At 42.5% G+C, this 26,407-nt stretch overlaps 7 non-coding genes across 7 annotated transcripts; all 7 read left to right on the forward strand.

Moving 5' to 3' along the window:
- Positions 1-84: 84 nt before the first annotated feature.
- Positions 85-166, forward strand: TRNAL-AAG (transfer RNA leucine (anticodon AAG)). Its single transcript has one exon. It is a non-coding gene; the product is annotated as a tRNA-Leu (tRNA).
- Positions 167-4,273: 4,107 nt separating this feature from the next.
- On the forward strand, positions 4,274-4,355 carry TRNAL-AAG (transfer RNA leucine (anticodon AAG)). Its single transcript has one exon. It is a non-coding gene; the product is annotated as a tRNA-Leu (tRNA).
- Positions 4,356-8,462: 4,107 nt separating this feature from the next.
- On the forward strand, positions 8,463-8,544 carry TRNAL-AAG (transfer RNA leucine (anticodon AAG)). The gene has a single exon. It is a non-coding gene; the product is annotated as a tRNA-Leu (tRNA).
- Positions 8,545-12,651: 4,107 nt separating this feature from the next.
- On the forward strand, positions 12,652-12,733 carry TRNAL-AAG (transfer RNA leucine (anticodon AAG)). The gene has a single exon. It is a non-coding gene; the product is annotated as a tRNA-Leu (tRNA).
- Positions 12,734-16,840: 4,107 nt separating this feature from the next.
- On the forward strand, positions 16,841-16,922 carry TRNAL-AAG (transfer RNA leucine (anticodon AAG)). The gene has a single exon. It is a non-coding gene; the product is annotated as a tRNA-Leu (tRNA).
- Positions 16,923-21,029: 4,107 nt separating this feature from the next.
- TRNAL-AAG (transfer RNA leucine (anticodon AAG)) lies at positions 21,030-21,111 on the forward strand. Its single transcript has one exon. It is a non-coding gene; the product is annotated as a tRNA-Leu (tRNA).
- A 4,108-nt stretch (positions 21,112-25,219) lies between these two features.
- On the forward strand, positions 25,220-25,301 carry TRNAL-AAG (transfer RNA leucine (anticodon AAG)). The gene has a single exon. It is a non-coding gene; the product is annotated as a tRNA-Leu (tRNA).
- The last annotated feature ends 1,106 nt before the right edge of the window (positions 25,302-26,407 follow it).

Consider the following 26,407-nt stretch of genomic DNA (forward strand, 5'->3'; position numbering starts at 1 on the left):
GTTTATCAACTCGACTTTCCACACTCAGTGAGGAGGCTCAGGGTTGCGGTGCTCATCAAGTGCACAGACACACTGAGAGCAGCAGGTAGCGTGGCCGAGCGGTCTAAGGCGCTGGATTAAGGCTCCAGTCTCTTTGGAGGCGTGGGTTCAAATCCCACCGCTGCCAGAGATGGATTTTTACAGATCTTAATGACGCATCTCCCTTCTGACCCTTCAATTTGCATAAACAGTGACTCTACCAATAGGTCCCTAATTTTAAAACTCTTTTACAGTCTCCTTCTAAGTAAACTCCTAAACCGTGGACTCCAAGAAATCGGCTGATTGGCGCTGCTGTTGTTTTGCTTCATTCTGCTTAGATCACCTTCAAATGGAAGGTTTAACAAATCATTTGTTCTCCCCACGCGGTCACCCGCTCTTCTCTCTGCAAAATAAAATCGAACCTCTGTTAAATAAAGATTTAAAGTAAATTATCTATCTTCCCAAATAAAGTTGGTAAATGTGTTCTTCACAGTTATTTTAAAAATCAGGTTTAAAATAAACAACAGAAGTAGTCAGCAGGATTCAAACCCGTGCAGGGAACCCCCAAAGGATTTCAAGCCCATCACCTTAACCACTCGGCCATAACTACCAGCTCTCATTGAGCTCTACCGAAACTTTATATCACAACAAAATTGTGCAAAATGGCCGTGCAGACCTATATATGACTCCATTTAGTAGGATCTCTAACTGTGTGCAAAGGGCACATTGCTATGTTTCTGTCTAAGCTTTGCTTTAGGTCTGAGGTCTTAAGAACCAAAGCAGGCTCCACGCACACTTGCCTGCACAAAAAAACAAGCATTTGCAATGCGAAAGGTCTCACATTTGTGAGAGTTAGAGCTATTGGCGTTGCAAATGACAATGTCTTTTACCTAGGTTTTGGTTTTCTTCGGGAAAATTTGATGTGTCCACGTTGTGTTTTGGGGCACTTCCTGTCGCGGGCGCTAGGCCTACCCACACAAGTGAGGTAAAAAATGTTATCGGGAGACTTGGGGAAACATAGAATAGCAAAACAAGAGTTACTGCCCCTTGTCTTTATCTACATTTTTTCCTTCCAAATATAAGACAGTGTGTAAAAAAGACGTCTATTTGAGAAATGCCCTTTAATTCGCATGCTAGTGTGGGCACCCCAGAATTCAGAGATGTGCAAATAACCACTGCTCCTTCACTCCTTATCTTGTGCCCATTTTGGAAATAGAAAGGTTTTCTTGATACCTATTTTTCACTCTATATACTTCGGCAAATTAATTGCAGTATACCCGGTATAGAATGAAAACCCACTGCAAGGTGCAGCTCATTTATTTTCTCTGGATACCTAGGGTTCTTGATGAACCTACAAGCCCTATATATCCCCGCAACCAGAAGAGTCCAGCAGGCGTAATGGTATATTGCTTTCAAAAATCTGACATTGCAGAAAAAAGTTACAGAGTAAAACGTAGAGGAAAATGGCTGTTTTTTTCTTCTCAATTTCAATATTTTTTTTTTATTTCAGTTGTTATTTTCTGTAGGAAACACTTGTAAGATCTACACAAGTTACCCATTGCTGAATTCAGAATGTTGTCTTCTTTTAAAAAATGTTTAGGTTACTGGGACCCAGCATTGGTTTCACACCCATTTCTGTCACTGACTGGAAGGAGGCTAAAAGCACACAAAATCGTAAAAATGGGGTATGTCCCAGTAAAATGCCAAAATTGTGTTGAAAAATTGGGTTTTCTGATTCAAGTCTGCCTGTCCCTGAAAGCTGGGAAGCTGGTGATTTTAGCAGTGCAAACCCTTTGTTGATGCCAATTTCAGGGACAAAAACCACAAGCCTTCTTCTCCAGCCCTTTTTTCCATTTTTTTCTTTTTTAAAACAAAATTTTTACTGTATTTTGGCTAATTTCTTGGTCTCCTTCAGGGGAACCCACAAAGTCTGGGTACCTCTAGAATCCCTAGGATGTTGGAAAAAAAGGACGCAAATTTGGCGTGGATAGCTTATGTGGACAAAAATCTATGAGGGCCTAAGCGCGCCCTGCCCCAAATAGCCAAAAAAATGCCTGCCACCTGAGGGGGAAAAGGCTGGCAGCGAAGGGGTTAAAATGCACTATTTTATTCCAATTTCTTCACTTAGCTTCAGATGAACTATTTTTCCCTCCCACCAACTCCTTTCAAAGTGCACCAGCCACCACTGCCTTGGGTGGGACAGATTGTTTTCGATTGCAGTATGGCAGATTGTTTTGGATTGCAGTGTGGTAGTTTGTTTTTGATTGGAGTGCAGCAGATTGCAGTGGGGTAGATTGTTTTGAATTGGAGTAGGGGAGATTGTTTTGAAGTGGAGTGGGGCAGATTGTTTTGGATCGAAGTGGGACAGATTGTTTTGGAGTGGTGCAGATTGTTTTTTATTATAGTGGGGCACATTGGAGTGAGACAGATTTGCTTGGGGTGGGTGGAGAGGATTGGAGTAGGATGAGTTAGAGTGGATTGGATTCGGGTGAGTGATTTGGACTGGAGTGAGGTGGATTAGTGTGGGTGAAGTGGTCTGGATGGGGTGGATTGTAGTGGGGAAGATTGGAGTGGGGTGGATTGAAGTGTACCGCAGGATTATGTGTTAAAGATTAATTTCAGAATTTACACATAATAAAGAAACACTGTTGATTTGCAATATTTTAAACGAGCTAATCGTCATCTTTTGAGAAGAGTGCCCACGAACAAAAGCAAAAGAAAACATGCGTGGAACGTGGGAAAAGACGATTTGGCAAAATAAAAGAAAGTTCGATTTAAATTTAAAACTTAACAGTTTTGGTTGTCCTGCTGGGCATGTTTTTGCCAGTCACAAGCCTTCTGTTTGCAGGGCACTAGAAGGTAAAAGGAAAAAATAGTACCTTGATCAGGTGGGGAGCAGCGGTCAGGCACTGATTAAGCTGAATCAATCAACGCTTGGTCGCTGCTCTACAGAGAGGAACGGAAATGATGCAAGACATGCCTTGATGAATTAGGAAACTGTAAAGAAGAGTGCCACATAAATAAAAAAATGGTGAGAGACATGCGGGCTCCAAGCCCTTTACTGAATACTACAGAGTCTATCAAGCGAGACCCTAAAAAGGTCAGTTAGTTAAAATAAACAAACATTGTTACTTCTAAATATCAATATTCCAAGGACGCCTAGATGGTCGTCAAGCAAAAAGTTCCTAGTGCATGGAGGGGCTTATGGTAGTTCTGAAGAGAGGCAAAGGACTTGGTCAGAGGGTGGCCTTGTTGGTGTGGTAGGGAAGCAATACCTCAAACGTTATTACTGGGGTAGGGGAGCTTGCAATTCGGAGTAATTAAAATTATCACAAAGCAATCAAGTAATTCCACATCAAAATAACAAGCGTGCGGGCTGACAACCATGCTCTCAGCATCAACGAGCGCAGAGTGAAGTGAATTTTACCATCCTCTGTGCATTTTTATTGCGGGGCTCATTTACATTTGACTTGGCGCGCAGAACGAGTGAGAACCAGGTCAATAGAAACAAAAATCATCTATTTAAAAAGTTTAGTTTCACGTGGGCCTGTTGTGCTTACTTCTTTCAGAATAGCTTTTGAACCTCTGTCCTGTGTGTGTCTGTGACTGTCACGTGAAAAGGCAGTCAGGGCATCCAGGTGGACCCCATGTCACCTGGGGCACCGCCCACCAGTGCTGGAGTTTTAAACAGCACCCGGTTGCATTTTGGGACTTGTGCCTTTTCAATGTGAGCTCAAAGACGGGAGCCTGTGAAATTCTATTGGCTAAAAAATATTAACAGCGGAATGTGAATAGGCCACACAAGACATGACGTCACTGGAAAGCTAAACAGTATGTTGGGGAGACTGGGTGCGGCAATAGGGCTGATGTCATGAATACGTGCAACTCCTCAGTTATTTTTGAATGAACTGCTCATTCATTAGATCCCACCCTAAGAAATGAGCCCACCAGTATGAACACTTGTTTCATTAGAAAATGATGGAGTCACATTGCCTATGTAGAGCAGGTGCTTATACCTTGGTTGGAAGTCATTGCTCGGAGAGTGTTGTCTTTTAAGGTGATTGCACTAGGTCCGAGCAGGTGGGAGAAGACTTGTGCAGTGACTGAGTAAGAGAGATAACCTTCAATTACCACATCACCCTCCCGACATTGTAATCATGTCCATGAAATGGTTTATCAACTCGACTTTCCACACTCAGTGAGGAGGCTCAGGGTTGCGGTGCTCATCAAGTGCACAGACACACTGAGAGCAGCAGGTAGCGTGGCCGAGCGGTCTAAGGCGCTGGATTAAGGCTCCAGTCTCTTTGGAGGCGTGGGTTCAAATCCCACCGCTGCCAGAGATGGATTTTTACAGATCTTAATGACGCATCTCCCTTCTGACCCTTCAATTTGCATAAACAGTGACTCTACCAATAGGTCCCTAATTTTAAAACTCTTTTACAGTCTCCTTCTAAGTAAACTCCTAAACCGTGGACTCCAAGAAATCGGCTGATTGGCGCTGCTGTTGTTTTGCTTCATTCTGCTTAGATCACCTTCAAATGGAAGGTTTAACAAATCATTTGTTCTCCCCACGCGGTCACCCGCTCTTCTCTCTGCAAAATAAAATCGAACCTCTGTTAAATAAAGATTTAAAGTAAATTATCTATCTTCCCAAATAAAGTTGGTAAATGTGTTCTTCACAGTTATTTTAAAAATCAGGTTTAAAATAAACAACAGAGGTAGTCAGCAGGATTCAAACCCGTGCAGGGAACCCCCAAAGGATTTCAAGCCCATCACCTTAACCACTCGGCCATAACTACCAGCTCTCATTGAGCTCTACCGAAACTTTATATCACAACAAAAGTGTGCAAAATGGCCGTGCAGACCTATATATGACTCCATTTAGTAGGATCTCTAACTGTGTGCAAAGGGCACATTGCTATGTTTCTGTCTAAGCTTTGCTTTAGGTCTGAGGTCTTAAGAACCAAAGCAGGCTCCACGCACACTTGCCTGCACAAAAAAACAAGCATTTGCAATGCGAAAGGTCTCACATTTGTGAGAGTTAGAGCTATTGGCGTTGCAAATGACAATGTCTTTTACCTAGGTTTTGGTTTTCTTTGGGAAAATTTGATGTGTCCACGTTGTGTTTTGGGGCACTTCCTGTCGCGGGCGCTAGGCCTACCCACACAAGTGAGGTAAAAAATGTTATCGGGAGACTTGGGGAAACATAGAATAGCAAAACAAGAGTTACTGCCCCTTGTCTTTATCTACATTTTTTCCTTCCAAATATAAGACAGTGTGTAAAAAAGACGTCTATTTGAGAAATGCCCTTTAATTCGCATGCTAGTGTGGGCACCCCAGAATTCAGAGATGTGCAAATAACCACTGCTCCTTCACTCCTTATCTTGTGCCCATTTTGGAAATAGAAAGGTTTTCTTGATACCTATTTTTCACTCTATATACTTCGGCAAATTAATTGCAGTATACCCGGTATAGAATGAAAACCCACTGCAAGGTGCAGCTCATTTATTTTCTCTGGATACCTAGGGTTCTTGATGAACCTACAAGCCCTATATATCCCCGCAACCAGAAGAGTCCAGCAGGCGTAATGGTATATTGCTTTCAAAAATCTGACATTGCAGAAAAAAGTTACAGAGTAAAACGTAGAGGAAAATGGCTGTTTTTTTCTTCTCAATTTCAATATTTTTTTTTTATTTCAGTTGTTATTTTCTGTAGGAAACACTTGTAAGATCTACACAAGTTACCCATTGCTGAATTCAGAATGTTGTCTTCTTTTCAAAAATGTTTAGGTTACTGGGACCCAGCATTGGTTTCACACCCATTTCTGTCACTGACTGGAAGGAGGCTAAAAGCACACAAAATCGTAAAAATGGGGTATGTCCCAGTAAAATGCCAAAATTGTGTTGAAAAATTGGGTTTTCTGATTCAAGTCTGCCTGTCCCTGAAAGCTGGGAAGCTGGTGATTTTAGCAGTGCAAACCCTTTGTTGATGCCAATTTCAGGGACAAAAACCACAAGCCTTCTTCTCCAGCCCTTTTTTCCATTTTTTTCTTTTTTAAAACAAAATTTTTACTGTATTTTGGCTAATTTCTTGGTCTCCTTCAGGGGAACCCACAAAGTCTGGGTACCTCTAGAATCCCTAGGATGTTGGAAAAAAAGGACGCAAATTTGGCGTGGATAGCTTATGTGGACAAAAATCTATGAGGGCCTAAGCGCGCCCTGCCCCAAATAGCCAAAAAAATGCCTGGCACCTGAGGGGGAAAAGGCTGGCAGCGAAGGGGTTAAAATGCACTATTTTATTCCAATTTCTTCACTTAGCTTCAGATGAACTATTTTTCCCTCCCACCAACTCCTTTCAAAGTGCACCAGCCACCACTGCCTTGGGTGGGACAGATTGTTTTCGATTGCAGTATGGCAGATTGTTTTGGATTGCAGTGTGGTAGTTTGTTTTTGATTGGAGTGCAGCAGATTGCAGTGGGGTAGATTGTTTTGAATTGGAGTAGGGGAGATTGTTTTGAAGTGGAGTGGGGCAGATTGTTTTGGATCGAAGTGGGACAGATTGTTTTGGAGTGGTGCAGATTGTTTTTTATTATAGTGGGGCACATTGGAGTGAGACAGATTTGCTTGGGGTGGGTGGAGAGGATTGGAGTAGGATGAGTTAGAGTGGATTGGATTCGGGTGAGTGATTTGGACTGGAGTGAGGTGGATTAGTGTGGGTGAAGTGGTCTGGATGGGGTGGATTGTAGTGGGGAAGATTGGAGTGGGGTGGATTGAAGTGTACCGCAGGATTATGTGTTAAAGATTAATTTCAGAATTTACACATAATAAAGAAACACTGTTGATTTGCAATATTTTAAACAAGCTAATCGTCATCTTTTGAGAAGAGTGCCCACGAACAAAAGCAAAAGAAAACATGCGTGGAACGTGGGAAAAGACGATTTGGCAAAATAAAAGAAAGTTCGATTTAAATTTAAAACTTAACAGTTTTGTTTGTCCTGCTGGGCATGTTTTTGCCAGTCACAAGCCTTCTGTTTGCAGGGCACTAGAAGGTAAAAGGAAAAAATAGTACCTTGATCAGGTGGGGAGCAGCGGTCAGGCACTGATTAAGCTGAATCAATCAACGCTTGGTCGCTGCTCTACAGAGAGGAACGGAAATGATGCAAGACATGCCTTGATGAATTAGGAAACTGTAAAGAAGAGTGCCACATAAATAAAAAAATGGTGAGAGACATGCGGGCTCCAAGCCCTTTACTGAATACTACAGAGTCTATCAAGCGAGACCCTAAAAAGGCCAGTTAGTTAAAATAAACAAACATTGTTACTTCTAAATATCAATATTCCAAGGACGCCTAGATGGTCGTCAAGCAAAAAGTTCCTAGTGCATGGAGGGGCTTATGGTAGTTCTGAAGAGAGGCAAAGGACTTGGTCAGAGGGTGGCCTTGTTGGTGTGGTAGGGAAGCAATACCTCAAACATTATTACTGGGGTAGGGGAGCTTGCAATTCGGAGTAATTAAAATTATCACAAAGCAATCAAGTAATTCCACATCAAAATAACAAGCGTGCGGGCTGACAACCATGCTCTCAGCATCAACGAGCGCAGAGTGAAGTGAATTTTACCATCCTCTGTGCATTTTTATTGCGGGGCTCATTTACATTTGACTTGGCGCGCAGAACGAGTGAGAACCAGGTCAATAGAAACAAAAATCATCTGTTTAAAAAGTTTAGTTTCACGTGGGCCTGTTGTCCTTACTTCTTTCAGAATAGCTTTTGAACCTCTGTCCTGTGTGTGTCTGTGACTGTCACGTGAAAAGGCAGTCAGGGCATCCAGGTGGACCCCATGTCACCTGGGGCACCGCCCACCAGTGCTGGAGTTTTAAACAGCACCCGGTTGCATTTTGGGACTTGTGCCTTTTCAATGTGAGCTCAAAGACGGGAGCCTGTGAAATTCTATTGGCTAAAAAATATTAACAGCGGAATGTGAATAGGCCACACAAGACATGACGTCACTGGAAAGCTAAACAGTATGTTGGGGAGACTGGGTGCGGCAATAGGGCTGATGTCATGAATACGTGCAACTCCTCAGTTATTTTTGAATGAACTGCTCATTCATTAGATCCCACCCAAAGAAATGAGCCCACCAGTATGAACACTTGTTTCATTAGAAAATGATGGAGTCACATTGCCTATGTAGAGCAGGTGCTTATACCTTGGTTGGAAGTCATTGCTCGGAGAGTGTTGTCTTTTAAGGTGATTGCACTAGGTCCGAGCAGGTGGGAGAAGACTTGTGCAGTGACTGAGTAAGAGAGATAACCTTCAATTACCACATCACCCTCCCGACATTGTAATCATGTCCATGAAATGGTTTATCAACTCGACTTTCCACACTAAGTGAGGAGACTCAGGGTTACGGTGCTCATGAAGTGCACAGACACACTGAGAGCAACAGGTAGCGTGGCCGAGCGGTCTAAGGCGCTGGATTAAGGCTCCAGTCTCTTTGGAGGCGTGGGTTCAAATCCCACCGCTGCCAGAGATGGATTTTTACAGATCTTAATGACGCATCTCCCTTCTGACCCTTCAATTTGCATAAACAGTGACTCTACCAATAGGTCCCTAATTTTAAAACTCTTTTACAGTCTCCTTCTAAGTAAACTCCTAAACCGTGGACTCCAAGAAATCGGCTGATTGGCGCTGCTGTTGTTTTGCTTCATTCTGCTTAGATCACCTTCAAATGGAAGGTTTAACAAATCATTTGTTCTCCCCACGCGGTCACCCGCTCTTCTCTCTGCAAAATAAAATCGAACCTCTGTTAAATAAAGATTTAAAGTAAATTATCTATCTTCCCAAATAAAGTTGGTAAATGTGTTCTTCACAGTTATTTTAAAAATCAGGTTTAAAATAAACAACAGAGGTAGTCAGCAGGATTCAAACCCGTGCAGGGAACCCCCAAAGGATTTCAAGCCCATCACCTTAACCACTCGGCCATAACTACCAGCTCTCATTGAGCTCTACCGAAACTTTATATCACAACAAAATTGTGCAAAATGGCCGTGCAGACCTATATATGACTCCATTTAGTAGGATCTCTAACTGTGTGCAAAGGGCACATTGCTATGTTTCTGTCTAAGCTTTGCTTTAGGTCTGAGGTCTTAAGAACCAAAGCAGGCTCCACGCACACTTGCCTGCACAAAAAAACAAGCATTTGCAATGCGAAAGGTCTCACATTTGTGAGAGTTAGAGCTATTGGCGTTGCAAATGACAATGTCTTTTACCTAGGTTTTGGTTTTCTTCGGGAAAATTTGATGTGTCCACGTTGTGTTTTGGGGCACTTCCTGTCGCGGGCGCTAGGCCTACCCACACAAGTGAGGTAAAAAATGTTATCGGGAGACTTGGGGAAACATAGAATAGCAAAACAAGAGTTACTGCCCCTTGTCTTTATCTAAATTTTTTCCTTCCAAATATAAGACAGTGTGTAAAAAAGACGTCTATTTGAGAAATGCCCTTTAATTCGCATGCTAGTGTGGGCACCCCAGAATTCAGAGATGTGCAAATAACCACTGCTCCTTCACTCCTTATCTTGTGCCCATTTTGGAAATAGAAAGGTTTTCTTGATACCTATTTTTCACTCTATATACTTCGGCAAATTAATTGCAGTATACCCGGTATAGAATGAAAACCCACTGCAAGGTGCAGCTCATTTATTTTCTCTGGATACCTAGGGTTCTTGATGAACCTACAAGCCCTATATATCCCCGCAACCAGAAGAGTCCAGCAGGCGTAATGGTATATTGCTTTCAAAAATCTGACATTGCAGAAAAAAGTTACAGAGTAAAACGTAGAGGAAAATGGCTGTTTTTTTCTTCTCAATTTCAATATTTTTTTTTTATTTCAGTTGTTATTTTCTGTAGGAAACACTTGTAAGATCTACACAAGTTACCCATTGCTGAATTCAGAATGTTGTCTTCTTTTCAAAAATGTTTAGGTTACTGGGACCCAGCATTGGTTTCACACCCATTTCTGTCACTGACTGGAAGGAGGCTAAAAGCACACAAAATCGTAAAAATGGGGTATGTCCCAGTAAAATGCCAAAATTGTGTTGAAAAATTGGGTTTTCTGATTCAAGTCTGCCTGTCCCTGAAAGCTGGGAAGCTGGTGATTTTAGCAGTGCAAACCCTTTGTTGATGCCAATTTCAGGGACAAAAACCACAAGCCTTCTTCTCCAGCCCTTTTTTCCATTTTTTTCTTTTTTAAAACAAAATTTTTACTGTATTTTGGCTAATTTCTTGGTCTCCTTCAGGGGAACCCACAAAGTCTGGGTACCTCTAGAATCCCTAGGATGTTGGAAAAAAAGGACGCAAATTTGGCGTGGATAGCTTATGTGGACAAAAATCTATGAGGGCCTAAGCGCGCCCTGCCCCAAATAGCCAAAAAAATGCCTGGCACCTGAGGGGGAAAAGGCTGGCAGCGAAGGGGTTAAAATGCACTATTTTATTCCAATTTCTTCACTTAGCTTCAGATGAACTATTTTTCCCTCCCACCAACTCCTTTCAAAGTGCACCAGCCACCACTGCCTTGGGTGGGACAGATTGTTTTCGATTGCAGTATGGCAGATTGTTTTGGATTGCAGTGTGGTAGTTTGTTTTTGATTGGAGTGCAGCAGATTGCAGTGGGGTAGATTGTTTTGAATTGGAGTAGGGGAGATTGTTTTGAAGTGGAGTGGGGCAGATTGTTTTGGATCGAAGTGGGACAGATTGTTTTGGAGTGGTGCAGATTGTTTTTTATTATAGTGGGGCACATTGGAGTGAGACAGATTTGCTTGGGGTGGGTGGAGAGGATTGGAGTAGGATGAGTTAGAGTGGATTGGATTCGGGTGAGTGATTTGGACTGGAGTGAGGTGGATTAGTGTGGGTGAAGTGGTCTGGATGGGGTGGATTGTAGTGGGGAAGATTGGAGTGGGGTGGATTGAAGTGTACCGCAGGATTATGTGTTAAAGATTAATTTCAGAATTTACACATAATAAAGAAACACTGTTGATTTGCAATATTTTAAACGAGCTAATCGTCATCTTTTGAGAAGAGTGCCCACGAACAAAAGCAAAAGAAAACATGCGTGGAACGTGGGAAAAGACGATTTGGCAAAATAAAAGAAAGTTCGATTTAAATTTAAAACTTAACAGTTTTGGTTGTCCTGCTGGGCATGTTTTTGCCAGTCACAAGCCTTCTGTTTGCAGGGCACTAGAAGGTAAAAGGAAAAAATAGTACCTTGATCAGGTGGGGAGCAGCGGTCAGGCACTGATTAAGCTGAATCAATCAACGCTTGGTCGCTGCTCTACAGAGAGGAACGGAAATGATGCAAGACATGCCTTGATGAATTAGGAAACTGTAAAGAAGAGTGCCACATAAATAAAAAAATGGTGAGAGACATGCGGGCTCCAAGCCCTTTACTGAATACTACAGAGTCTATCAAGCGAGACCCTAAAAAGGTCAGTTAGTTAAAATAAACAAACATTGTTACTTCTAAATATCAATATTCCAAGGACGCCTAGATGGTCGTCAAGCAAAAAGTTCCTAGTGCATGGAGGGGCTTATGGTAGTTCTGAAGAGAGGCAAAGGACTTGGTCAGAGGGTGGCCTTGTTGGTGTGGTAGGGAAGCAATACCTCAAACGTTATTACTGGGGTAGGGGAGCTTGCAATTCGGAGTAATTAAAATTATCACAAAGCAATCAAGTAATTCCACATCAAAATAACAAGCGTGCGGGCTGACAACCATGCTCTCAGCATCAACGAGCGCAGAGTGAAGTGAATTTTACCATCCTCTGTGCATTTTTATTGCGGGGCTCATTTACATTTGACTTGGCGCGCAGAACGAGTGAGAACCAGGTCAATAGAAACAAAAATCATCTATTTAAAAAGTTTAGTTTCACGTGGGCCTGTTGTGCTTACTTCTTTCAGAATAGCTTTTGAACCTCTGTCCTGTGTGTGTCTGTGACTGTCACGTGAAAAGGCAGTCAGGGCATCCAGGTGGACCCCATGTCACCTGGGGCACCGCCCACCAGTGCTGGAGTTTTAAACAGCACCCGGTTGCATTTTGGGACTTGTGCCTTTTCAATGTGAGCTCAAAGACGGGAGCCTGTGAAATTCTATTGGCTAAAAAATATTAACAGCGGAATGTGAATAGGCCACACAAGACATGACGTCACTGGAAAGCTAAACAGTATGTTGGGGAGACTGGGTGCGGCAATAGGGCTGATGTCATGAATACGTGCAACTCCTCAGTTATTTTTGAATGAACTGCTCATTCATTAGATCCCACCCTAAGAAATGAGCCCACCAGTATGAACACTTGTTTCATTAGAAAATGATGGAGTCACATTGCCTATGTAGAGCAGGTGCTTATACCTTGGTTGGAAGTCATTGCTCGGAGAGTGTTGTCTTTTAAGGTGATTGCACTAGGTCCGAGCAGGTGGGAGAAGACTTGTGCAGTGACTGAGTAAGAGAGATAACCTTCAATTACCACATCACCCTCCCGACATTGTAATCATGTCCATGAAATGGTTTATCAACTCGACTTTCCACACTCAGTGAGGAGGCTCAGGGTTGCGGTGCTCATCAAGTGCGCAGACACACTGAGAGCAGCAGGTAGCGTGGCCGAGCGGTCTAAGGCGCTGGATTAAGGCTCCAGTCTCTTTGGAGGCGTGGGTTCAAATCCCACCGCTGCCAGAGATGGATTTTTACAGATCTTAATGACGCATCTCCCTTCTGACCCTTCAATTTGCATAAACAGTGACTCTACCAATAGGTCCCTAATTTTAAAACTCTTTTACAGTCTCCTTCTAAGTAAACTCCTAAACCGTGGACTCCAAGAAATCGGCTGATTGGCGCTGCTGTTGTTTTGCTTCATTCTGCTTAGATCACCTTCAAATGGAAGGTTTAACAAATCATTTGTTCTCCCCACGCGGTCACCCGCTCTTCTCTCTGCAAAATAAAATCGAACCTCTGTTAAATAAAGATTTAAAGTAAATTATCTATCTTCCCAAATAAAGTTGGTAAATGTGTTCTTCACAGTTATTTTAAAAATCAGGTTTAAAATAAACAACAGAGGTAGTCAGCAGGATTCAAACCCGTGCAGGGAACCCCCAAAGGATTTCAAGCCCATCACCTTAACCACTCGGCCATAACTACCAGCTCTCATTGAGCTCTACCGAAACTTTATATCACAACAAAATTGTGCAAAATGGCCGTGCAGACCTATATATGACTCCATTTAGTAGGATCTCTAACTGTGTGCAAAGGGCACATTGCTATGTTTCTGTCTAAGCTTTGCTTTAGGTCTGAGGTCTTAAGAACCAAAGCAGGCTCCACGCACACTTGCCTGCACAAAAAAACAAGCATTTGCAATGCGAAAGGTCTCACATTTGTGAGAGTTAGAGCTATTGGCGTTGCAAATGACAATGTCTTTTACCTAGGTTTTGGTTTTCTTCGGGAAAATTTGATGTGTCCACGTTGTGTTTTGGGGCACTTCCTGTCGCGGGCGCTAGGCCTACCCACACAAGTGAGGTAAAAAATGTTATCGGGAGACTTGGGGAAACATAGAATAGCAAAACAAGAGTTACTGCCCCTTGTCTTTATCTACATTTTTTCCTTCCAAATATAAGACAGTGTGTAAAAAAGACGTCTATTTGAGAAATGCCCTTTAATTCGCATGCTAGTGTGGGCACCCCAGAATTCAGAGATGTGCAAATAACCACTGCTCCTTCACTCCTTATCTTGTGCCCATTTTGGAAATAGAAAGGTTTTCTTGATACCTATTTTTCACTCTATATACTTCGGCAAATTAATTGCAGTATACCCGGTATAGAATGAAAACCCACTGCAAGGTGCAGCTCATTTATTTTCTCTGGATACCTAGGGTTCTTGATGAACCTACAAGCCCTATATATCCCCGCAACCAGAAGAGTCCAGCAGGCGTAATGGTATATTGCTTTCAAAAATCTGACATTGCAGAAAAAAGTTACAGAGTAAAACGTAGAGGAAAATGGCTGTTTTTTTCTTCTCAATTTCAATATTTTTTTTTTATTTCAGTTGTTATTTTCTGTAGGAAACACTTGTAAGATCTACACAAGTTACCCATTGCTGAATTCAGAATGTTGTCTTCTTTTCAAAAATGTTTAGGTTACTGGGACCCAGCATTGGTTTCACACCCATTTCTGTCACTGACTGGAAGGAGGCTAAAAGCACACAAAATCGTAAAAATGGGGTATGTCCCAGTAAAATGCCAAAATTGTGTTGAAAAATTGGGTTTTCTGATTCAAGACTGCCTGTCCCTGAAAGCTGGGAAGCTGGTGATTTTAGCAGTGCAAACCCTTTGTTGATGCCAATTTCAGGGACAAAAACCACAAGCCTTCTTCTCCAGCCCTTTTTTCCATTTTTTTCTTTTTTAAAACAACATTTTTACTGTATTTTGGCTAATTTCTTGGTCTCCTTCAGGGGAACCCACAAAGTCTGGGTACCTCTAGAATCCCTAGGATGTTGGAAAAAAAGGACGCAAATTTGGCGTGGATAGCTTATGTGGACAAAAATCTATGAGGGCCTAAGCGCGCCCTGCCCCAAATAGCCAAAAAAATGCCTGCCACCTGAGGGGGAAAAGGCTGGCAGCGAAGGGGTTAAAATGCACTATTTTATTCCAATTTCTTCACTTAGCTTCAGATGAACTATTTTTCCCTCCCACCAACTCCTTTCAAAGTGCACCAGCCACCACTGCCTTGGGTGGGACAGATTGTTTTCGATTGCAGTATGGCAGATTGTTTTGGATTGCAGTGTGGTAGTTTGTTTTTGATTGGAGTGCAGCAGATTGCAGTGGGGTAGATTGTTTTGAATTGGAGTAGGGGAGATTGTTTTGAAGTGGAGTGGGGCAGATTGTTTTGGATCGAAGTGGGACAGATTGTTTTGGAGTGGTGCAGATTGTTTTTTATTATAGTGGGGCACATTGGAGTGAGACAGATTTGCTTGGGGTGGGTGGAGAGGATTGGAGTAGGATGAGTTAGAGTGGATTGGATTCGGGTGAGTGATTTGGACTGGAGTGAGGTGGATTAGTGTGGGTGAAGTGGTCTGGATGGGGTGGATTGTAGTGGGGAAGATTGGAGTGGGGTGGATTGAAGTGTACCGCAGGATTATGTGTTAAAGATTAATTTCAGAATTTACACATAATAAAGAAACACTGTTGATTTGCAATATTTTAAACGAGCTAATCGTCATCTTTTGAGAAGAGTGCCCACGAACAAAAGCAAAAGAAAACATGCGTGGAACGTGGGAAAAGACGATTTGGCAAAATAAAAGAAAGTTCGATTTAAATTTAAAACTTAACAGTTTTGGATGTCCTGCTGGGCATGTTTTTGCCAGTCACAAGCCTTCTGTTTGCAGGGCACTAGAAGGTAAAAGGAAAAAATAGTACCTTGATCAGGTGGGGAGCAGCGGTCAGGCACTGATTAAGCTGAATCAATCAACGCTTGGTCGCTGCTCTACAGAGAGGAACGGAAATGATGCAAGACATGCCTTGATGAATTAGGAAACTGTAAAGAAGAGTGCCACATAAATAAAAAAATGGTGAGAGACATGCGGGCTCCAAGCCCTTTACTGAATACTACAGAGTCTATCAAGCGAGACCCTAAAAAGGTCAGTTAGTTAAAATAAACAAACATTGTTACTTCTAAATATCAATATTCCAAGGACGCCTAGATGGTCGTCAAGCAAAAAGTTCCTAGTGCATGGAGGGGCTTATGGTAGTTCTGAAGAGAGGCAAAGGACTTGGTCAGAGGGTGGCCTTGTTGGTGTGGTAGGGAAGCAATACCTCAAACGTTATTACTGGGGTAGGGGAGCTTGCAATTCGGAGTAATTAAAATTATCACAAAGCAATCAAGTAATTCCACATCAAAATAACAAGCGTGCGGGCTGACAACCATGCTCTCAGCATCAACGAGCGCAGAGTGAAGTGAATTTTACCATCCTCTGTGCATTTTTATTGCGGGGCTCATTTACATTTGACTTGGCGCGCAGAACGAGTGAGAACCAGGTCAATAGAAACAAAAATCATCTATTTAAAAAGTTTAGTTTCACGTGGGCCTGTTGTGCTTACTTCTTTCAGAATAGCTTTTGAACCTCTGTCCTGTGTGTGTCTGTGACTGTCACGTGAAAAGGCAGTCAGGGCATCCAGGTGGACCCCATGTCTCCTGGGGCACCGCCCACCAGTGCTGGAGTTTTAAACAGCACCCGGTTGCATTTTGGGACTTGTGCCTTTTCAATGTGAGCTCAAAGACGGGAGCCTGTGAAATTCTATTGGCTAAAAAATATTAACAGCGGAATGTGAATAGGCCACACAAGACATGACGTCACTGGAAAGCTAAACAGTATGTTGGGGAGACTGGGTGCGGCAATAGGGCTGATGTCATGAATACGTGCAACTCCTCAGTTATTTTTGAATGAACTGCTCATTCATTAGATCCCACCCTAAGAAATGAGCCCACCAGTATGAACACTTGTTTCATTAGAAAATGATGGAGTCACATTGCCTATGTAGAGCAGGTGCTTATACCTTGGTTGGAAGTCATTGCTCGGAGAGTGTTGTCTTTTAAGGTGATTGCACTAGGTCCGAGCAGGTGGGAGAAGACTTGTGCAGTGACTGAGTAAGAGAGATAACCTTCAATTACCACATCACCCTCCCGACATTGTAATCATGTCCATGAAATGGTTTATCAACTCGACTTTCCACACTAAGTGAGGAGACTCAGGGTTACGGTGCTCATGAAGTGCACAGACACACTGAGAGCAACAGGTAGCGTGGCCGAGCGGTCTAAGGCGCTGGATTAAGGCTCCAGTCTCTTTGGAGGCGTGGGTTCAAATCCCACCGCTGCCAGAGATGGATTTTTACAGATCTTAATGACGCATCTCCCTTCTGACCCTTCAATTTGCATAAACAGTGACTCTACCAATAGGTCCCTAATTTTAAAACTCTTTTACAGTCTCCTTCTAAGTAAACTCCTAAACCGTGGACTCCAAGAAATCGGCTGATTGGCGCTGCTGTTGTTTTGCTTCATTCTGCTTAGATCACCTTCAAATGGAAGGTTTAACAAATAATTTGTTCTCCCCACGCGGTCACCCGCTCTTCTCTCTGCAAAATAAAATCGAACCTCTGTTAAATAAAGATTTAAAGTAAATTATCTATCTTCCCAAATAAAGTTGGTAAATGTGTTCTTCACAGTTATTTTAAAAATCAGGTTTAAAATAAACAACAGAGGTAGTCAGCAGGATTCAAACCCGTGCAGGGAACCCCCAAAGGATTTCAAGCCCATCACCTTAACCACTCGGCCATAACTACCAGCACTCATTGAGCTATACCGAAACTTTATATCACAACAAAATTGTGCAAAATGGCCGTGCAGACCTATATATGACTCCGTTTAGTAGGATCTCTAACTGTGTGCAAAGGGCACATTGCTATGTTTCTGTCTAAGCTTTGCTTTAGGTCTGAGGTCTTAAGAACCAAAGCAGGCTCCACGCACACTTGCCTGCACAAAAAAACAAGCATTTGCAATGCGAAAGGTCTCACATTTGTGAGAGTTAGAGCTATTGGCGTTGCAAATGACAATGTCTTTTACCTAGGTTTTGGTTTTCTTTGGGAAAATTTGATGTGTCCACGTTGTGTTTTGGGACACTTCCTGTCGCGGGCGCTAGGCCTACCCACACAAGTGAGGTAAAAAATGTTATCGGGAGACTTGGGGAAACATAGAATAGCAAAACAAGAGTTACTGCCCCTTGTCTTTATCTACATTTTTTCCTTCCAAATATAAGACAGTGTGTAAAAAAGACGTCTATTTGAGAAATGCCCTTTAATTCGCATGCTAGTGTGGGCACCCCAGAATTCAGAGATGTGCAAATAACCACTGCTCCTTCACTCCTTATCTTGTGCCCATTTTGGAAATAGAAAGGTTTTCTTGATACCTATTTTTCACTCTATATACTTCGGCAAATTAATTGCAGTATACCCGGTATAGAATGAAAACCCACTGCAAGGTGCAGCTCATTTATTTTCTCTGGATACCTAGGGTTCTTGATGAACCTACAAGCCCTATATATCCCCGCAACCAGAAGAGTCCAGCAGGCGTAATGGTATATTGCTTTCAAAAATCTGACATTGCAGAAAAAAGTTACAGAGTAAAACGTAGAGGAAAATGGCTGTTTTTTTCTTCTCAATTTCAATATTTTTTTTTTTATTTCAGTTGTTATTTTCTGTAGGAAACACTTGTAAGATCTACACAAGTTACCCATTGCTGAATTCAGAATGTTGTCTTCTTTTCAAAAATGTTTAGGTTACTGGGACCCAGCATTGGTTTCACACCCATTTCTGTCACTGACTGGAAGGAGGCTAAAAGCACACAAAATCGTAAAAATGGGGTATGTCCCAGTAAAATGCCAAAATTGTGTTGAAAAATTGGGTTTTCTGATTCAAGTCTGCCTGTCCCTGAAAGCTGGGAAGCTGGTGATTTTAGCAGTGCAAACCCTTTGTTGATGCCAATTTCAGGGACAAAAACCACAAGCCTTCTTCTCCAGCCCTTTTTTCCATTTTTTTCTTTTTTAAAACAAAATTTTTACTGTATTTTGGCTAATTTCTTGGTCTCCTTCAGGGGAACCCACAAAGTCTGGGTACCTCTAGAATCCCTAGGATGTTGGAAAAAAAGGACGCAAATTTGGCGTGGATAGCTTATGTGGACAAAAATCTATGAGGGCCTAAGCGCGCCCTGCCCCAAATAGCCAAAAAAATGCCTGGCACCTGAGGGGGAAAAGGCTGGCAGCGAAGGGGTTAAAATGCACTATTTTATTCCAATTTCTTCACTTAGCTTCAGATGAACTATTTTTCCCTCCCACCAACTCCTTTCAAAGTGCACCAGCCACCACTGCCTTGGGTGGGACAGATTGTTTTCGATTGCAGTATGGCAGATTGTTTTGGATTGCAGTGTGGTAGTTTGTTTTTGATTGGAGTGCAGCAGATTGCAGTGGGGTAGATTGTTTTGAATTGGAGTAGGGGAGATTGTTTTGAAGTGGAGTCGGGCAGATTGTTTTGGATCGAAGTGGGACAGATTGTTTTGGAGTGGTGCAGATTGTTTTTTATTATAGTGGGGCACATTGGAGTGAGACAGATTTGCTTGGGGTGGGTGGAGAGGATTGGAGTAGGATGAGTTAGAGTGGATTGGATTCGGGTGAGTGATTTGGACTGGAGTGAGGTGGATTAGTGTGGGTGAAGTGGTCTGGATGGGGTGGATTGTAGTGGGGAAGATTGGAGTGGGGTGGATTGAAGTGTACCGCAGGATTATGTGTTAAAGATTAATTTCAGAATTTACACATAATAAAGAAACACTGTTGATTTGCAATATTTTAAACGAGCTAATCGTCATCTTTTGAGAAGAGTGCCCACGAACAAAAGCAAAAGAAAACATGCGTGGAACGTGGGAAAAGACGATTTGGCAAAATAAAAGAAAGTTCGATTTAAATTTAAAACTTAACAGTTTTGGTTGTCCTGCTGGGCATGTTTTTGCCAGTCACAAGCCTTCTGTTTGCAGGGCACTAGAAGGTAAAAGGAAAAAATAGTACCTTGATCAGGTGGGGAGCAGCGGTCAGGCACTGATTAAGCTGAATCAATCAACGCTTGGTCGCTGCTCTACAGAGAGGAACGGAAATGATGCAAGACATGCCTTGATGAATTAGGAAACTGTAAAGAAGAGTGCCACATAAATAAAAAAATGGTGAGAGACATGCGGGCTCCAAGCCCTTTACTGAATGCTACAGAGTCTATCAAGCGAGACCCTAAAAAGGTCAGTTAGTTAAAATAAACAAACATTGTTACTTCTAAATATCAATATTCCAAGGACGCCTAGATGGTCGTCAAGCAAAAAGTTCCTAGTGCATGGAGGGGCTTATGGTAGTTCTGAAGAGAGGCAAAGGACTTGGTCAGAGGGTGGCCTTGTTGGTGTGGTAGGGAAGCAATACCTCAAACGTTATTACTGGGGTAGGGGAGCTTGCAATTCGGAGTAATGAAAATTATCACAAAGCAATCAAGTAATTCCACATCAAAATAACAAGCGTGCGGGCTGACAACCATGCTCTCAGCATCAACGAGCGCAGAGTGAAGTGAATTTTACCATCCTCTGTGCATTTTTATTGCGGGGCTCATTTACATTTGACTTGGCGCGCAGAACGAGTGAGAACCAGGTCAATAGAAACAAAAATCATCTATTTAAAAAGTTTAGTTTCACGTGGGCCTGTTGTCCTTACTTCTTTCAGAATAGCTTTTGAACCTCTGTCCTGTGTGTGTCTGTGACTGTCACGTGAAAGGCAGTCAGAGCATCCAGGTGGGCCCCATGTCACCTGGGGCACCGCCCACCAGTGCTGGAGTTTTAAACAGCACCCGGTTGCATTTTGGGACTTGTGCCTTTTCAATGTGAGCTCAAAGACGGGAGCCTGTGAAATTCTATTGGCTAAAAAATATTAACAGCGGAATGTGAATAGGCCACACAAGACATGACGTCACTGGAAAGCTAAACAGTATGTTGGGGAGACTGGGTGCGGCAATAGGGCTGATGTCATGAATACGTGCAACTCCTCAGTTATTTTTGAATGAACTGCTCATTCATTAGATCCCACCCAAAGAAATGAGCCCACCAGTATGAACACTTGTTTCATTAGAAAATGATGGAGTCACATTGCCTATGTAGAGCAGGTGCTTATACCTTGGTTGGAAGTCATTGCGCGGAGAGTGTTGTCTTTTAAGGTGATTGCACTAGGTCCGAGCAGGTGGGAGAAGACTTGTGCAGTGACTGAGTAAGAGAGATAACCTTCAATTACCACATCACCCTCCCGACATTGTAATCATGTCCATGAAATGGTTTATCAACTCGACTTTCCACACTAAGTGAGGAGACTCAGGGTTGCGGTGCTCATGAAGTGCACAGACACACTGAGAGCAGCAGGTAGCGTGGCCGAGCGGTCTAAGGCGCTGGATTAAGGCTCCAGTCTCTTTGGAGGCGTGGGTTCAAATCCCACCGCTGCCAGAGATGGATTTTTACAGATCTTAATGACGCATCTCCCTTCTGACCCTTCAATTTGCATAAACAGTGACTCTACCAATAGGTCCCTAATTTTAAAACTCTTTTACAGACTCCTTCTAAGTAAACTCCTAAACCGTGGACTCCAAGAAATCGGCTGATTGCCGCTGCTGTTGTTTTGCTTCATTCTGCTTAGATCACCTTCAAATGGAAGGTTTAACAAATAATTTGTTCTCCCCACGCGGTCACCCGCTCTTCTCTCTGCAAAATAAAATCGAACCTCTGTTAAATAAAGATTTAAAGTAAATTATCTATCTTCCCAAATAAAGTTGGTAAATGTGTTCTTCACAGTTATTTTAAAAATCAGGTTTAAAATAAACAACAGAGGTAGTCAGCAGGATTCAAACCCGTGCAGGGAACCCCCAAAGGATTTCAAGCCCATCATCTTAACCACTCGGCCATAACTACCAGCTCTCATTGAGCTATACCGAAACTTTATATCACAACAAAATTGTGCAAAATGGCCGTGCAGACCTATATATGACTCCATTTAGTAGGATCTCTAACTGTGTGCAAAGGGCACATTGCTATGTTTCTGTCTAAGCTTTGCTTTAGGTCTGAGGTCTTAAGAACCAAAGCAGGCTCCATGCACACTTGCCTGCACAAAAAAACAAGCATTTGCAATGCGAAAGGTCTCACATTTGTGAGAGTTAGAGCTATTGGCGTTGCAAATGACAATGTCTTTTACCTAGGTTTTGGTTTTCTTTGGGAAAATTTGATGTGTCCACGTTGTGTTTTGGGGCACTTCCTGTCGCGGGCGCTAGGCCTACCCACACAAGTGAGGTAAAAATTTTTATCGGGAGACTTGGGGAAACATAGAATAGCAAAACAAGAGTTACTGCCCCTTGTCTTTATCTACATTTTTTCCTTCCAAATATAAGGCATTGTGTAAAAAAGACGTCTATTTGAGAAATGCCCTTTAATTCGCATGCTAGTGTGGGCACCCCAGAATTCAGAGATGTGCAAATAACCACTGCTCCTTCACTCCTTATCTTGTGCCCATTTTGGAAATAGAAAGGTTTTCTTGATACCTATTTTTCACTCTATATACTTCGGCAAATTAATTGCAGTATACCCGGTATAGAATGAAAACCCACTGCAAGGTGCAGCTCATTTATTTTCTCTGGATACCTAGGGTTCTTGATGAACCTACAAGCCCTATATATCCCCGCAACCAGAAGAGTCCAGCAGGCGTAATGGTATATTGCTTTCAAAAATCTGACATTGCAGAAAAAAGTTACAGAGTAAAACGTAGAGGAAAATGGCTGTTTTTTTCTTCTCAATTTCAATATTTTTTTTTTATTTCAGTTGTTATTTTCTGTAGGAAACACTTGTAAGATCTACACAAGTTACCCATTGCTGAATTCAGAATGTTGTCTTCTTTTCAAAAATGTTTAGGTTACTGGGACCCAGCATTGGTTTCACACCCATTTCTGTCACTGACTGGAAGGAGGCTAAAAGCACACAAAATCGTAAAAATGGGGTATGTCCCAGTAAAATGCCAAAATTGTGTTGAAAAATTGGGTTTTCTGATTCAAGTCTGCCTGTCCCTGAAAGCTGGGAAGCTGGTGATTTTAGCAGTGCAAACCCTTTGTTGATGCCAATTTCAGGGACAAAAACCACAAGCCTTCTTCTCCAGCCCTTTTTTCCATTTTTTTCTTTTTTAAAACAAAATTTTTACTGTATTTTGGCTAATTTCTTGGTCTCCTTCAGGGGAACCCACAAAGTCTGGGTACCTCTAGAATCCCTAGGATGTTGGAAAAAAAGGACGCAAATTTGGCGTGGATAGCTTATGTGGACAAAAATCTATGAGGGCCTAAGCGCGCCCTGCCCCAAATAGCCAAAAAAATGCCTGCCACCTGAGGGGGAAAAGGCTGGCAGCGAAGGGGTTAAAATGCACTATTTTATTCCAATTTCTTCACTTAGCTTCAGATGAACTATTTTTCCCTCCCACCAACTCCTTTCAAAGTGCACCAGCCACCACTGCCTTGGGTGGGACAGATTGTTTTCGATTGCAGTATGGCAGATTGTTTTGGATTGCAGTGTGGTAGTTTGTTTTTGATTGGAGTGCAGCAGATTGCAGTGGGGTAGATTGTTTTGAATTGGAGTAGGGGAGATTGTTTTGAAGTGGAGTGGGGCAGATTGTTTTGGATCGAAGTGGGACAGATTGTTTTGGAGTGGTGCAGATTGTTTTTTATTATAGTGGGGCACATTGGAGTGAGACAGATTTGCTTGGGGTGGGTGGAGAGGATTGGAGTAGGATGAGTTAGAGTGGATTGGATTCGGGTGAGTGATTTGGACTGCAGTGAGGTGGATTAGTGTGGGTGAAGTGGTCTGGATGGGGTGGATTGTAGTGGGGAAGATTGGAGTGGGGTGGATTGAAGTGTACCGCAGGATTATGTGTTAAAGATTAATTTCAGAATTTACACATAATAAAGAAACACTGTTGATTTGCAATATTTTAAACGAGCTAATCGTCATCTTTTGAGAAGAGTGCCCACGAACAAAAGCAAAAGAAAACATGCGTGGAACGTGGGAAAAGACGATTTGGCAAAATAAAAGAAAGTTCGATTTAAATTTAAAACTTAACAGTTTTGGTTGTCCTGCTGGGCATGTTTTTGCCAGTCACAAGCCTTCTGTTTGCAGGGCACTAGAAGGTAAAAGGAAAAAATAGTACCTTGATCAGGTGGGGAGCAGTGGTCAGGCACTGATTAAGCTGAATCAATCAACACTTGGTCGCTGCCCTACAGAGAGGAACGGAAATGATGCAAGACATGCCTTGATGAATTAGGAAACTGTAAAGAAGAGTGCCACATAAATAAAAAAATGGTGAGAGACATGCGGGCTCCAAGCACTTTACTGAATACTACAGAGTCTATCAAGCGAGACCCTAAAAAGGTCAGTTAGTTAAAATAAACAAACATTGTTACTTCTAAATATCAATATTCCAAGGACGCCTAGATGGTCGTCAAGCAAAAAGTTCCTAGTGCATGGAGGGGCTTATGGTAGTTCTGAAGAGAGGCAAAGGACTTGGTCAGAGGGTGGCCTTGTTGGTGTGGTAGGGAAGCAATACCTCAAACGTTATTACTGGGGTAGGGGAGCTTGCAATTCGGAGTAATGAAAATTATCACAAAGCAATCAAGTAATTCCACATCAAAATAACAAGCGTGCGGGCTGACAACCATGCTCTCAGCATCAACGAGCGCAGAGTGAAGTGAATTTTACCATCCTCTGTGCATTTTTATTGCGGGGCTCATTTACATTTGACTTGGCGCGCAGAACGAGTGAGAACCAGGTCAACAGAAACAAAAATCAACTATTTAAAAAGTTTAGTTTCACGTGGGCCTGTTGTGCTTACTTCTTTCAGAATAGCTTTTGAACCTCTGTCCTGTGTGTGTCTGTGACTGTCACGTGAAAAGGCAGTCAGGGCATCCAGGTGGACCCCATGTCACCTGGGGCACCGCCCACCAGTGCTGGAGTTTTAAACAGCACCCGGTTGCATTTTGGGACTTGTGCCTTTTCAATGTGAGCTCAAAGACGGGAGCCTGTGAAATTCTATTGGCTAAAAAATATTAACAGCGGAATGTGAATAGGCCACACAAGACATGACGTCACTGGAAAGCTAAACAGTATGTTGGGGAGACTGGGTGCGGCAATAGGGCTGATGTCATGAATACGTGCAACTCCTCAGTTATTTTTGAATGAACTGCTCATTCATTAGATCCCACCCAAAGAAATGAGCCCACCAGTATGAACACTTGTTTCATTAGAAAATGATGGAGTCACATTGCCTATGTAGAGCAGGTGCTTATACCTTGGTTGGAAGTCATTGCTCGGGAGAGTGTTGTCTTTTAAGGTGATTGCACTAGGTCCGAGCAGGTGGGAGAAGACTTGTGCAGTGACTGAGTAAGAGAGATAACCTTCAATTACCACATCACCCTCCCGACATTGTAATCATGTCCATGAAATGGTTTATCAACTCGACTTTCCACACTCAGTGAGGAGACTCAGGGTTACGGTGCTCATGAAGTGCACAGACACACTGAGAGCAACAGGTAGCGTGGCCGAGCGGTCTAAGGCGCTGGATTAAGGCTCCAGTCTCTTTGGAGGCGTGGGTTCAAATCCCACCGCTGCCAGAGATGGATTTTTACAGATCTTAATGACGCATCTCCCTTCTGACCCTTCTATTTGCATAAACAGTGACTCTACCAATAGGTCCCTAATTTTAAAACTCTTTTACAGTCTCCTTCTAAGTAAACTCCTAAACCGTGGACTCCAAGAAATCGGCTGATTGGCGCTGCTGTTGTTTTGCTTCATTCTGCTTAGATCACCTTCAAATGGAAGGTTTAACAAATCATTTGTTCTCCCCACGCGGTCACCCGCTCTTCTCTCTGCAAAATAAAATCGAACCTCTGTTAAATAAAGATTTAAAGTAAATTATCTATCTTCCCAAATAAAGTTGGTAAATGTGTTCTTCACAGTTATTTTAAAAATCAGGTTTAAAATAAACAACAGAGGTAGTCAGCAGGATTCAAACCCGTGCAGGGAACCCCCAAAGGATTTCAAGCCCATCACCTTAACCACTCGGCCATAACTACCAGCACTCATTGAGCTATACCGAAACTTTAGATCACAACAAAATTGTGCAAAATGGCCGTGCAGACCTATATATGACTCCGTTTAGTAGGATCTCTAACTGTGTGCAAAGGGCACATTGCTATGTTTCTGTCTAAGCTTTGCTTTAGGTCTGAGGTCTTAAGAACCAAAGCAGGCTCCACGCACACTTGCCTGCACAAAAAAACAAGCATTTGCAATGCGAAAGGTCTCACATTTGTGAGAGTTAGAGCTATTGGCGTTGCAAATGACAATGTCTTTTACCTAGGTTTTGGTTTTCTTTGGGAAAATTTGATGTGTCCACGTTGTGTTTTGGGGCACTTCCTGTCGCGGGCGCTAGGCCTACCCACACAAGTGAGGTAAAAAATGTTATCGGGAGACTTGGGGAAACATAGAATAGCAAAACAAGAGTTACTGCCCCTTGTCTTTATCTACATTTTTTCCTTCCAAATATAAGACAGTGTGTAAAAAAGACGTCTATTTGAGAAATGCCCTTTAATTCGCATGCTAGTGTGGGCACCCCAGAATTCAGAGATGTGCAAATAACCACTGCTCCTTCACTCCTTATCTTGTGCCCATTTTGGAAATAGAAAGGTTTTCTTGATACCTATTTTTCACTCTATATACT

This window comes from Pleurodeles waltl, unplaced genomic scaffold, assembly GCF_031143425.1.
Source record: "Pleurodeles waltl isolate 20211129_DDA unplaced genomic scaffold, aPleWal1.hap1.20221129 scaffold_183, whole genome shotgun sequence".
NCBI lineage: Eukaryota > Metazoa > Chordata > Amphibia > Caudata > Salamandridae > Pleurodeles > Pleurodeles waltl.